At 36.5% G+C, this 14,111-nt stretch overlaps 1 long non-coding RNA gene across 1 annotated transcript in view; it reads left to right on the forward strand.

Moving 5' to 3' along the window:
• The window catches only part of LOC129533932 (uncharacterized), a 75,533-nt gene that overhangs the window by 14,317 nt on the left and 47,105 nt on the right, over positions 1-14,111 (forward strand). Inside the window, exon 2 of the long non-coding RNA XR_008680349.2 lies at positions 13,437-13,541. This is a non-coding gene — a long non-coding RNA (uncharacterized lncRNA). The remainder of the gene's footprint in view (positions 1-13,436; positions 13,542-14,111) is intronic.

Raw genomic sequence — 14,111 nt, forward strand, 5'->3', positions numbered from 1 at the left:
CCTGGATTATTTGCTTTGTCTGATAGTGACAAAAGTTTAACTGTCTTCCAATTAATGCATCATACTGGACACATCTCTTTCCAGTCCTTTTTTTTTTTTTTTTTGGCTTTGCCTATAAAATATATCTACAATAGTCATTCTAAGCCAGTGTTTGATTTTTCCTCTGGGAAGACATTTGGCAATGTTTGGAGATATTTTTAATTGCAACAAATGAGGGTGAAAGCAGTTGCTACTTTCATCTAATTAGTATGGACCAGGAATGCTACTAAATACCCTATAGGGAGTTGGGGCAGAGAAAGAAGGCTCCACCAATTGTCTCTCACACAAAGACACCAATTTAACAACTGTCTACACAAAAAAAGCACCTTCATAAGAACCACAAAAATCAGGTTAGTATTCACAGTACCTGGTTTTAACTTTATATTCCTGAAAGAGACACTTAGGTAGGAAAGAAACCTTAAATCACTGACACCATCCGTCTCCCATCCCCTGGCAGGGACAGCATGGTGCACATGCTGTGTTTCCTTGCAATGGGGAGAGGGAGAGCACCACAAATGTGAGGCACTGAATCCAGGACTGCCCTGTTAAAGCAGAAAGAAAACCCAGACCAAACTCAGGGGGTGCCTTGCCACTGAGGGAGCATTCAAACAACCCCTAGCCAGAGGGAAATCAGGGATCTTAGTGGTCAGAACTTAACTTCCCACAAAAGCCTCATCATAGCAGGTGAAAGTACTCTGGAGCCCTAAGTAAACTTGAAAGGCAAGGTAGACCACAAGGATAGCAACTGCAAGGCAAGTCCTAGTGCTGAACCGAACTTAGGGCCAGCGCACCATGTGAAGGGGGCATGCAACCTACTGAGAAACAAGGTGGGGTGGCTAAGGGTGTGCTGGCATCACCCCTCCCATAATCCAAGGCTACACACCTCATGGCTCTAAAACAGACCCCTTCCTTCTGCTTGAGGTGAGGAGAGGGAAGAGTGGGGAGGACTTGGTCTTGCATCTTGGATACCAGCAGGATAGGGTATCAGAGTGGTGAGGCCTCCTTTCTGGGCTTTAGTCCCTGGAAGACATTTCTAGACACACCCTGGGCCAGAAGGGAACTTACTTTCTTGAAGGGAAGGAGGCAGTTCTGACAGGATTTATCACCTGCTAACTGAAGAGCATTTGGGCCTTGAAGAACCAGCAGCAATAAGCAAGTACTATCTTGAGGGCCTTGGGTGAGACAGACTTGCTGACTTCAGGTGAAATTCAGCACATTCCCAGCTTTGATGTCTATGGTGAGAGACAGTCCTTCTGCTTGAGAAAAGCACAGGAAAAGGTAAAAGGGATTTTATCTTGCACCATAGGTACCGGCTCAGTCACAGAGGGGTAGAGCACCAAGCAAACTCTTGGGGTCCCTGATTCCAGGCCTTGCCTCTTGGGTGACATTTCTGAACCTGCCCTGGGCCAGAAGGGAGTCCGCTGCCCTGAAGGGTGAGTCCCAGGCCAGGCAGCATTCACCACAAGCTGAGTGAAGAGTTCTTAGGCCTTAAGGAAACACCGCTGGTAGTCTGGCAGTATTTCCCATGGGCCTTTGCTGGTGGTGGCCATGGAGCAAGGCTCCTCTACATTTGGAAAGGGGAGGGAACAGTGGGAGAGACTGCATCTTGTGGTTTGAGTGCCAGTTCAGCTGCAGTACAACAGAATACCAGTAAGACTTCTAAGGTTTTTGAATCTAGTCCCTGGCTCCCTGATAGCACCTCTGGTCCTACCTGGGGTCTGGGGAAACTTGCTCCCCCAAAGAGAAAGAAACAGGCTGGGCTAGCTTTGCCACTTGCTGATAGTACAGCCCTAGGGCCTTGAACAAACATAGGCAGTAGTCAAGGAGCAGTTACTACAGGCACTGGGTGAGATCAAGTGTTGTATTGGCTTCAGGTCTGACTCAGCACAGTCCTAGTGATGGTGGCCTTAGGGAAGCTTTGTGTGACTCTACCTCTGACTCCATGTGGCTCAGAACAGAGAGACAGAATCTGTTTGGGAGAAAGTAAGGGAAGAGAACAAGAGTCTCTGCCCAATAATCCAGAGAATTCTCCCAGATATTGTCCAAGACCTAAAGCAGTTCAGGCTTAGATCACAACACTCAATTTCTTCTGAGTATCTGGAAAGTCTTCCCATGAAGAATGGGTACAAACAGACCCAGACTATGAAGACTACAATAAATACCTAACTCTTCAATGCCCAGACACAAACATCTGCAAGTATCAAGACAATCCAAGAAAACATTACCTCACCAAATGAACTAAATAAGGCCCAAGGACCAATACTGGAGAAACAGATATATGCTCTTTCTGATAGAAAAGCCAAAATAGCTGTTCTGAAGAGACTCAAAGGAATTCAAGATAACACAGAGAATAAATTCAAAATTCTATCACATGAATTAAGCAAAGAGATTGAAATAAATAAAAAGTGAAATTCTGGAGCTGCAAAAAACAGTTTGTATACTGAAGAATGCATCAGAGTCTCTTGATCAAGCAGAAGAATTAATTAGTGAGGTTGAAGATAGATAGGCTACTTGATAATACAAAGAGGAGAAAAAAAAATAAAAAGCAATGAAGCACAGCTACAGGAGCTAGAAAATAGCCTCAAAAGGGCAAATGTAAGAGGTATTGGCCTTAAAGAGAAAGCAGAGAAAGAGATAGAGATCAAAAGTTTATTTAAAGAAATAATAACAGAGAATTTTTAAAATTCAACATTCAAATGCAAGAAGGTTATAGATCTACCAAGCAGACTTAATCCAAAAAGTCTACCTCAAGGCATTTATTAATCAAATTCTCAAAGATCAAGGACAAAGATTGTAAATGCAGCAATATAAAAGAAACAAATAACATACAATGGTGCTGCAATATGTCTGTCAGCAGACTTTTCAGTGAAATCCTTCCAGGTCAGGAGAGAGTGGCATGACATATTTAAAGTACTGAAGGAAAAATCTTTTATCCTAGAGTAATATAGACGTGAAAATATCTTCAAACATGAAGAAGAAATAAAGACTTTCCCAGGCAAACAAAAGCTGAGGGATTTCATCAACACCAGGCATGTCCTACAACAAATGCTAAATGGAGTACCTCAACAGAAAGGAAAGATTGTTAATGAGCAATAAGAAATCATCTGACGGTACAAAACTCACTAGCAATAGTAAGTACACAGAAAAACAGAATGTTGTAATACTGTAACTTTGGTGTGTAAACTACCATCTAAAGTAGAAAGGCTAAATAATGAATCCATCAAAAATATCTACAACAAATTTTGAAGACAGTATAGTAAGATATAAATATAAACAAAAAAGTTAAAAAGCAGAGGGAGGAAATTAAGGGGTAGAAGAGTCTGTATTAGTTTTCTTTGTATAATAAACAGTGTTAAATTGTTATCAGCTTAAAATAATGGGTTGTAACATAGTATTTGAAAGCCTCATAGTACTCTCAAGCCAAGAAAAGAGAAAAATACAATTTATACACAAAAAATAAAAACAAGAAATTAAATCATCACCAGAACAAATCACCCTCACTAAATGGAAGATAGGAAGAAGCAAGGAAGACCACAAAACATTCAGAAAAAAAAAATAGCAAAATGGCAGAAGTCCTTATCAACAATAACATTTATTATAAATGGACTAAACTCTTCAAACAAAAGACATAGATTGGCTAAAGAAAAATATCATGTGTTTTGTGAAACATGGATGAAGCTGGAAGGTATTATCCTTAGCAAACTAACACAGGAACAGGAAACCAAATACTATATGTTCTCACATTAAGTGGAAGCTAAATGATGAGAACTCATGAACAGAAAGAAGGGAACAACAAACACTAGGGTGTACTTCAGGATGGAGGGTAGGAGGAGAGAGAGGAGCAGAAAAAGTAACTATTGGGTATCAGGCTTAATACCAGGGTGATAAAGTAATCAGTACAACAATCCCCCACGACACAAATTCACCTATATAACAAAACTTTACATGTGCTCCCAAATTGAAAATAAGTGTTTAAATAAACAAAATCCAATCATCTGTTGCCTAAAAGAAACACACTTCACCTATAAAGACACACAGACTGAAAATAACGGGACGGAAAAAGATATTCCATGCTAATGGAAAATAAAAAAGAGTAGGAGTAGCTATATTTATGTCAGACAAAATAGATTTCAAGAAAAAAATTATAAGCAGAAACAAGGTCACTATATAATGATAAAGGGCTCAATTCAGGAAGAGAATATAACAATTTTAAATATATATGCACCCAACACTGGAGCACCAAGATATATAAAGCAAATATTATCAGAGCTAAAGAGTGAGATAGACCTGAATATAATAGTTGGAAACTTCAACAACTCACTTCCAGCATTAAACAGATCTTCCATATAGAAAATAAAGAGACATCAACCTTAATCTGCACTATAAACCAAATGAACCTAATAGATTTTTTACAAAATGTTTCATCCGAGAGCTGCATAATACACATTCTTTTACTCAGCACATGGATCTTTCTCAAGGACAGACCATAAATTAAGTCACAAAATAAGTAATAAAACATTCAAAAACTTGAAGTAATATCAAGCATCTTCTTTGACTACAATGGTATAAACTAGGAATCAATAAAAAGAAATTTTAGAAACTATGCGAATACTTGGAAATCAAATGAGCAGTAGGTCAATGAAGAAATTCAGAAGGAAATTGAAATTTTTCTAGAGACAAATGATAATTAAAACACAACATATCAAAACCTACAGGATACTGCAAAAGCAGTACTATGAGGGAAGTCTGTCACTATTAAGTGCCTACATCAAAAAGGAAGAAAAGCTTCAAATGACGCATTTTAAAAAACTAGAAAAGGAAGAGCAAACAAAAACCAAATAATCAGAAGACATTTAAAGATTATACCTGAAATTAATAAAATTGAAATGAAACAATAAAAAAAGATAAACAAAAGTTAGTTTTTGAAAGTTGAATAAAATTGACAAATCTTTAACTAGACTAATTATGCAAAAAAAGAGATGAGACAAATAACATCAGAGATGAAAAAGGAAATGTTATGACTGACATCACAGAAATTCAAAGGACCATTAGTGGCTACTATAAGCAACTATATGCCAATAAGTTGGAAAATCTAGAAGAAATGAACAATTTCCTACACACATAAAACCTACCAGGAATGAACCATGAAGAAATGCAAAACCCGAACAGACCAATAAAAAGTAATGAGAACAAAGCCACAATAAAAAGTCTCACAGTAAAGAAAAGCCTGGGATCTGATGGCTTCTCTGCTGAATTCTACCAAACATTTAAGGAACAACTAACACCGATCCCACTCAATCCATTTGAAAAACAGAGGATGAGGGAATACTTCCCAACTCATTCTATAGGATAGTATTACCCTTATTTCAAAATCAGACAAAGATGCATAAAAAAAAACTACTGGTCAATCACTCTGATGAATATTGATGTAAAAATCTTCAGCAAAATACTAGCAAACTGTATTCAACACATTAGAGACATCGTTTAGTATGACCAAGTGGGATTTATTAGAGATGCAAGGATGGTTAAATATATGCAAATCAATCAATGTGATATATCCTATCAACAGAATGAAGGACAAAAACCATAAAATCATTTCATCTGATGCTGGAAAAGCATTTGATAACATTCAACATCCCTTCATGTTAAAACCCTCAAAAACTGGTTATAGAAGAAGTATACCTCAACATAAAGCCTTATACAACAGACTCACAGCTAATATACTGAATGGAGAAAAACTGAAAGCCTTTCCTGTACAATCTAGAACATGACAAGGATGTCCACTTTCACCACTATTATTCAGCATAGTACTGGAAATAGTTGCTAGAGCAATGACGTGCGAGAAAGAAATAAAGGGCATCCAAATTGGAAAGGAAGAAGTCATATTATCCTTATTTGAAGATGATATGATCTTATATTTGGAAAAACCTAGACTCCACACAAACACACAAAAACTATTAGAACTGCTAAGCAAATTGAACAAAGTTGCAAGGTACAAAATCAACATACAAAAATCAGTAGCATTTCTATATGACAACAGTGAACAATATGAAAATAAGATAAAAAGTAACCCCATTTACAATAACCACAAATAAAATTAAATACCTAGGAATTAATTTGACCAAAGAAGTAAAGGATTTCTATAATGAAAACTGTAAACCACTTATGAAAGAAATTGGAGAGGATGCCAAAAAGTGGAAAGACATTCCATGTTTATGGATTGGAAGAATCAGTATTGTTAAAATGTCCATACTACCCCAAAACGACCTACAGATTTAATGCAATCTCTATCAAAATACCAAACAAAGTCTTTATAGAAATAGAAAAGAGCGTTCTAAAATTTACATGGAACCACAAAAGACCCAGAATAGCCACAGCTATTGTGAACAAAAAGAACAGAACTGGAGGAATCACATTACCTGGCTTCAAATTATACTATAGAGCCATAGTCACCAAAACAGCATGATCCTTGCATAAAAACAGGCATATAAACCAATGGAACAGAATAGAGAACCCAGAAATGAATCCACATACCTACAGTGAACTCATTTTCAACAAAAATGCTAATAACATAAAGGGAAAAGATAATCTCTTCAATAAATGTTGCTGGGAAAAATGGATATCCATATGCAGAAGAATGATACTAAACTGCTATCTCTCGCCATATACAAAAATCAAATAAAAGTAATTAAAGACTTCAATCAATGAAACTACTACAAGAAATCATTAGAGAAACTTGCCAGGTCATTGTAGTGGGCAAAGACTTTTTGAGCAATACCCCACAGGCACAGGCAACCAATACAAAGATGGATAAATGGGATCACATCAAGTTAAAAAGCTTCCTCACAGCAAAGGAAATCATGAACAAAGGAATGAGATAACCTAAAGAATGGGAGGAAGTATATGCAAACTACTCACCTGACAGGGAATTAATAACCAGAATATATAAGGAGCTCAAACAACTCTCTAGGAAAAAAAATCTAATAATCTGATTTTAAAATGGGCAAAAGATTTGAATAGACATTTCTCAAAAGAAGATAAAAAATGACAAACAGGCATGAAAAGCTGCTCAACATCACTGATCATCAGAGAAATGCAAATCAAAACTACAATGAGATATCATGTCACCCCAGTAAAAATGGATTTTATCCAAAAGATTGGCATTGACAAATGCTGAGTAGGATATGAAGAAAAGGTAACCCTCACACACAGTTCGTGGGAATGTAAATTAGTACATCCACTGTGGAGAACAATTTGGAGGTTCCTCAAAAAACTAATAACAGGGCTACCATATGATCCAGCACTCCCACTGCTGGATCAATACACCCAAAAGAAAGGACATCAGTGTATCAAAAAGGTATCTGTACTCCCATATTTATTGCAGCACTATTCACAATAGCCAAAATTTGGAAGTAACCTAAGTGTTTATCAACATATGAATGGATTTTAAAAACGTGGTACATATATACAATGGAGTACTATTCTGCCATAAAAAAAGAATAATAGTCATTTGCAACAACATAGATGGAACTGCAGGTCAATATCCTAAGTGAAATAAGCCAGACACAGAACAACAAACATCCCATTTTCTCACTTATTTGTGGGATCTAAAAATGAAAACAATAGAACTCATGGAGATAGAGAGTAGAAGGATGGTTACCAGAGGCTGGGAAGGGTAGTGGGAGTGGAGGAGAGGGGTATGAATGGTTAATGCGTACAAAAGAAAAATAGAAAAAAATGAATAAGACTTAGTATTTGCTAGCATGAGAGGGTCACTGTAGTCAGTAATTTAATTGTATATTTAAAAATAAAGAGTATACTTGGACTTTTTGTATCACAAAGGATAAATGCTTGAAGGAACGGGTACACATTTTCCATGATATGATTATTATGCTTTGCATGCCTATATCAAAACATGTTATATACCCCATAAATATATACAACTACTATGTACCTCAGTAATTTAAAAGTAAATTATAACTTACAAAGATGAAAAAAAATCCTACAATTCACAAGGAAGTTTCCACAACAAAAATAAGGATTCACCCCAAAATTTCAGTAGTGCCAAAGTCAGGAAACCCTGCTTTTGTATCTGATAATTTCTCATCACCTCCTTTATCACCACCTGCTGTCATCTTCTCTTACTTGGATTGTTGCTATATCATCCTATCTAGATTCCCTATTTCTATTTTTGCCTCCCTATAATCTGTTATTTGCCTAGCAGCCAGAGTGGTCCCCTAAAAAATATCATCTCAGTTATCTATTAAAATCTTCCAATAGTCTCTCATCTCATTCACAACGAAAGACATATGGAGAACTTCTTTTGCATGTGTTAACATTCTTAGAAAAGTCTACAAAACTGTGTATCACTTGAGCCCTATTTTATCTCCCACCTCTTTTATGCCATTCCAATTATATTAGCCTTCTTGTTCTTTCTGAAACAAGCCAAACATATTCTTGCCTCAGGATTTTACTCCTAATATTCTTTCTGTCTGGACCTCTCTTCCAAAGAAATGTGCATGACTTGCTTACCTTTTTCAGGTCAGTGAAAACTTTGACTATGCCATTTAAAATTGCATCTTACTCCTTTCACACGGTACTTCTTATCCTCAACTTGTTTTGTTTCTTCCATAGTACCTATCACCACTTAGCACACTGCATGTTCTGCCCTTTTTGTTGTTTATTTTCTGTCCTCACAACTAAAGTTTAATCCCCATGAGGACAATGTTTTTTTTTTTTTTTGATTGCCAATATATTCTCAAGGCCTAGAATTTACCAGGTATGCAGCAGGAACTCAGTAAATAAATACCTGCTGAATGAGTGAACTAATGAGCAATATTATCTTTGCTCTTACTGTCATACATTAAACAATGTAGTACCTATTCAAGAATGTTTACTTGATCTATCCCTGCCCCTAGTTGTGGGCTATTTGCATCCTATTGCTTGAACCTTACTTCTAAGGGCTTTGGTTTTGGTTCAGTAACAGTTTTTCAAATATGTTTTAGATGTTAAGTGTTTTAGGATAGACTTTCCTTCCAATTTTATTATGGGCACAGATTGGTTTTATGATGTGGCTCCTCAGCTCCATGAGGCAGTTCGATCTAAGGTTTCTCTTGCTTAACTTGCCATAATCTCTCTCTCCCCCAGGACCACCCATTCCCTGCTGTTGTGTTTTTATGCTCTCGTGCCATGGCCACCATAAACATCATCAGTTTTATGCATTTACTGCTTAGGCACTTCAGTAGACAAGTGGAGGTTATTTAAGAAGATGTGCTCCTAAACATTTAAGCATTTATATTTTTTGTTTCCATTTGTCTTCCCATTTAGGCCCCCCAGTGTGCTCCAGTTTTATGTGAAAAGAAAGGATGTTACAAGATTGCTTTGGTGCTGTACAAACGTATTTTACCTAAATATGGATCTAAAGGCACCATTGGAATGATTGGACAATTTATGTTAATTTCTGTTTTTTACCTGAAAGCTCTGCATATGCCCATGGAAATCAATTTACCTAAATGCCTCCATGACAACCTAAGATTTCCTATGTTATAAATTATCTTAAAAATGCTAACTGTAGAAAGTTTCTATTTGACTGTCCCGCATTCTGTCCAGAAAGAGTAACCTAAGAGTGAAGTCCTCTATTTCTCTAACATACCAAGTCTCTTATCCTGTAACCATTTAAGGTAACACAAGTGTATCTTTTATAGATATACCTTCAAACAAATTATCAGGAGAATACATTAGAAATAGAAATATTAGGGGCTTTTTCAAGCTCAGGCCATACCATCAATAAAATCCGATTAAATTTATTCAAATACCAGGATTTACTCAAACATCTTATGTTTGATGCATATTCTTGGTGTAAGATTTAATTTAAAAAGGTAAATTAAAATCTATAATTTGAGAAATATCTGGTGTAAATTACACAAGGGCAATATAATGTAGTAGCTGTTATAGTTGAGTTATATGCATTTGGATTTTATGAAGTAATTTTATAGTTTTGATGTAAGCAGAAAGTAAAGCATTTTCTTTAACACAATTAAAAGGACTCTGATCTGCTATTCATAACTACTAGCTTTTTATTATTTGAAATATGAGGAACATAATACTCTTCCACTGTTTAATGAAAAGAGCCATTCTTGTTGAGTTTCTTTGTTTTGAAGTGAAATTCAAAATCTGAGGTCTTATGGGTATAAAATGGAAATCAGTATCAAAAGTATTTTTCATAATTATGATTAACCTAGAAGATCATATTTGTTTTGTTTCCATATTTCTTGTCTGTTGGAGGAGCAAGGTTAACTAGGAAAAGGAAAAATAACCGAGTTTGGCAAAGGAAATGAATATGTTCTAAAGAAATTGTATAAGTTTTTTTATGTAATCACATTCCAGAGGTTTATTTAAAAAGGTATGTGTTGAATAAAACTCTAAATTATTTAGGTTTTTATTTTTGCCCTCCAAACCTTTAATATCTTGTCCTTTTTCTCTAGTGGGTAGCCAGATAGCTACTGCAATATGTTCTGAAGTTTCTTAACAGTTGAATATATTGTTAACAATAAGGCCAATTCTTTCGATTTTGCAATAACTGTTTCACACTTCTAAATCCGTCATGCACCAAAACTTATAGTCAATCTTGTAACAAACCATTGCTTTCTAAAGATTAGGAAAAACTCTTGGTTGCTATTTTTTCTTATAAAATTTCCCTAGTAGATTCTCATTTTGGGGTGGGTTGCTTTTAGTCATTAAGTAATAAAAAAGAAAATCTCTGGCTTTTCCACTAAAGTGCTCCATGACCTAAGGAAATGTCCCAGTCTTATTTGTAATTTGTGAGTGTAGGATTTCATAAATTATTGTCAACTGACAAGAAAAAGGAGAGTTGGAACAACAAAAACATTTTTAGAAACACTACTTCATCCCAAAGTGAGCAACCTTCAAAATCTAGGTAGGGCTATGGAAGTGTTGTAAATCTTTGCATGATTTGTTGTTAAAATAATACAAATACTATTTTTGAAATACAGTAATGTTATTTTTTGTTTTTTGTTCTTGAATGTGATCTTTCATTTTTTGTTCTTGAATGTGATCTTTCTCTTAGTCAGAGACATCTGTTACTTTAAGAGCATTTGTGTTTTTGTTGTAATAAAATAAACACAGTCCAGGCTAAAATTTTGATTTCCCAAATGATCTTTGAATCATAGCTAGAAATTATTCTTGAAAACCAATCTTTGCTGAGGAAAAAAGGGAGTTTCTAAACTCAAATATATTTATAGTTTAGAATCCCCTCAAGGAATATAAGTATAGGATTTGACAATAAATCAGAGCATAGTATAAACAGGATGTTTCATATGGGAAGTTCATGTTAGAGAATAATACAAGAAAGGATCTAGAAAAAATTAGAGGGGCAGATGACAAACACTATGAAAGAAAACCTGGAGAAGTTAAGGAAGACATTAAGAACAGCCAACTGATGCTACATTTCACTACCATGTCCAGCATGGCATGGAAGAATAATGGCAGATGGCAGAGCCTATAAGCATGAGCATGAGATAGAGCCCTGATCCTCACAGCCTACACATAGTGTGCCAGGCCTGGGAATTCCCACATGTTTAGCGTTGGGACATAACAGTGCTAAAAAAAATCAATGAGGCAATTGACATTTGGATCCATAAGGAGGCCATCAGTGGATACAAATTTTAGGGATTATAATCTTCATCATCAGTACTGGTAGGACAGTCCAAAAGACCAGCTGAATGAGGCACATATTGGTAGATCTCAGCTCAGGATTCATGCATGCCATGTAGTCCTGGAGATCACCAAGGGACCAGCACAGAGGACTGGAGGTCACCAAGAATGCATAGCATATGTACCAGAATTCCTTCCCCAACCATCCTGCTACGATAAGCTTCCTAAAACTCAATCTTAAGTGTAAGGAGACAATAGGTAAGCTTTTTGAAAGAAGGGAGAGTCAACCCATAAGGAGTTAAAATTTAAAGAAACAATTTAAATAAAAGTCTATCTTGTTAGATTAAAAGGTAAAGTAGTGAGTTGTTAATGGTAGATATTTAATTAGAAATAGACAGTAGGCCGGGTGTGGTGGTTCATGCCTGTAATCCCAGCACTTTGGGAGGCTGAGGCGGGCAGATCATGAGGTCAGGAAATTGAGACCATCCTGGCTAACACTGTGAAACCCCGTCTCTACTAAAAACACACACAAAAAATTAGCCGGGCATGGTGGGACGCCTGTAGTGCCTGTAGTCCTAGCTACTTGGGAGGCTGAGGCAAGAGAATTGCTTGAACCCAGGAGGCAGAAATTGCAGTGAGCCGAGACCGCGCCAGTGCACTCCAGTCTGGGCGACAGAGCAGGACTCCCTCTCAAAAAAAAAGAAAAAAGAGAAATAGGCAGTATTTTACTTTACCTTTTAATATAACAAGATAGACTTTTATTTAATTTGTTTCTTTACGTTTTAACTCCTTATCTGGGTTGATTCTCCCTCCTCTCAAAAAGCTTACCTATTGTTTACCATTTGTGGAAATGTGCCATGGACTATCCCTGTTAACTTTATATTAAAAGATGACCTATAAATTATGTCTATATCACTAACTTATTTATAAATGACCACACCCAAGTTCTCCAAGGTCAACAAACCTCAGAAGATGAGCTTTAGAGACATGGAGTTCCCTTGCCATAATGAAAGCTGACCTAGGAGCATTTTTGAAGGCCAGCCTGGCCTGCCAATGGAGAATACAAACAGCCACAAACATTCATAGGGATAGCTTTTGGCATCTTCTACTCAAGTGTTTCCTCTGCTGCTGCTGCCTCTGTTCTTATTTATAGCCAGTGTTTTCCATTACTTAGGAAGACAAATTTGGTATTATAAGTAATCAAAACAGTTGATTGGCTACCTGGTACTCAATAGTTCAATATTATATCTAATTTGTATTATCAAGGTAGAATATTATTAAAGGGCATTTAGTATGGTTTTTAAACCCTGTTTTCCTAGCATGAGACAATCAAAATAATATTTTTAAAAAATCCAAACATGTAAATAATCACAGATAAAGTAGCCATATAGATAACTCATGCAAACATACGCTTGTACAGATACATATATCCATCAATAATTAGTCTTTAACTCATACATATGTTTACACACGTAGTTAAAATGGTCACATATTTAACTCACATAAACACATGGATTTGCATACAAAGATACATGAATAATTGCAGATTACATGGGCATCACTACTGCATAATTCTAAATTGTCAATTCTTTTTGGATCAAAACGTACATAGTGAGCATGCAGAATGAGTTCCTAGTAATGCTTTTAGGTATATAGGACTTTGTTAAATCAATGATTCCGCCTTCATAACAAAATTCCCTGTACTTTATGCTTGAATCCTCTAGAAGTTGATCCAAGACAGAGAAGAAGATACATGGAGCTTATTTGGGAGGTGCACTGATAAAAGATTGCAGACATGAAAAAAGGGAAGAGAAGAAACTCTTTTCAAGGTATGTTATTAAACAGGTTACCATTTGGGCAACTGGCGCTCAGTCCATCTAGGAACACTTAGAGATAAAGTACAATACTCTTTGTTCCAGCTGAGGGAGCTGGGGTAGTCGCCCCTCACTCCCATCAGTCATAGGTTGGAGGCTGTTCCTGAAATGGGGAGGAGAGGAAGCATTAATTCCTTAGGACTTGTGACCTGCCTCTTACATGGGCCGACTAGCTTTTGTTGGCCAGGGAAAATCCTCCAGCAAGAATTATCAGGCAAAACAATTTAAAAAATGTAAATGTACATGTGTCAGGAAGTGGTATTTTAATTTAGACTGGTAAAGACAGGGAAGGAAGTGTGTGCCAGGCTGGAGGAACAGCATGGCCTAAGGACAACGGAGGAAAGTTTTGAGTGCTTTAAAGTAACTAAGAAAACCAGCATGCTGGATTGCGGCAAGCTCCTGGGAGCATATTATAAAATGAATATGGAAATGTTGTTAAGAGACAGATTATGTGAGGCTTTGCTGACCATGTTAAAGATGTGGGTCATATCCAACACGCAACAGGGAGTTACTGAAGAGTTTCCA

This window comes from Gorilla gorilla, chromosome 4 (genome assembly GCF_029281585.2).
Source record: "Gorilla gorilla gorilla isolate KB3781 chromosome 4, NHGRI_mGorGor1-v2.1_pri, whole genome shotgun sequence".
NCBI lineage: Eukaryota > Metazoa > Chordata > Mammalia > Primates > Hominidae > Gorilla > Gorilla gorilla.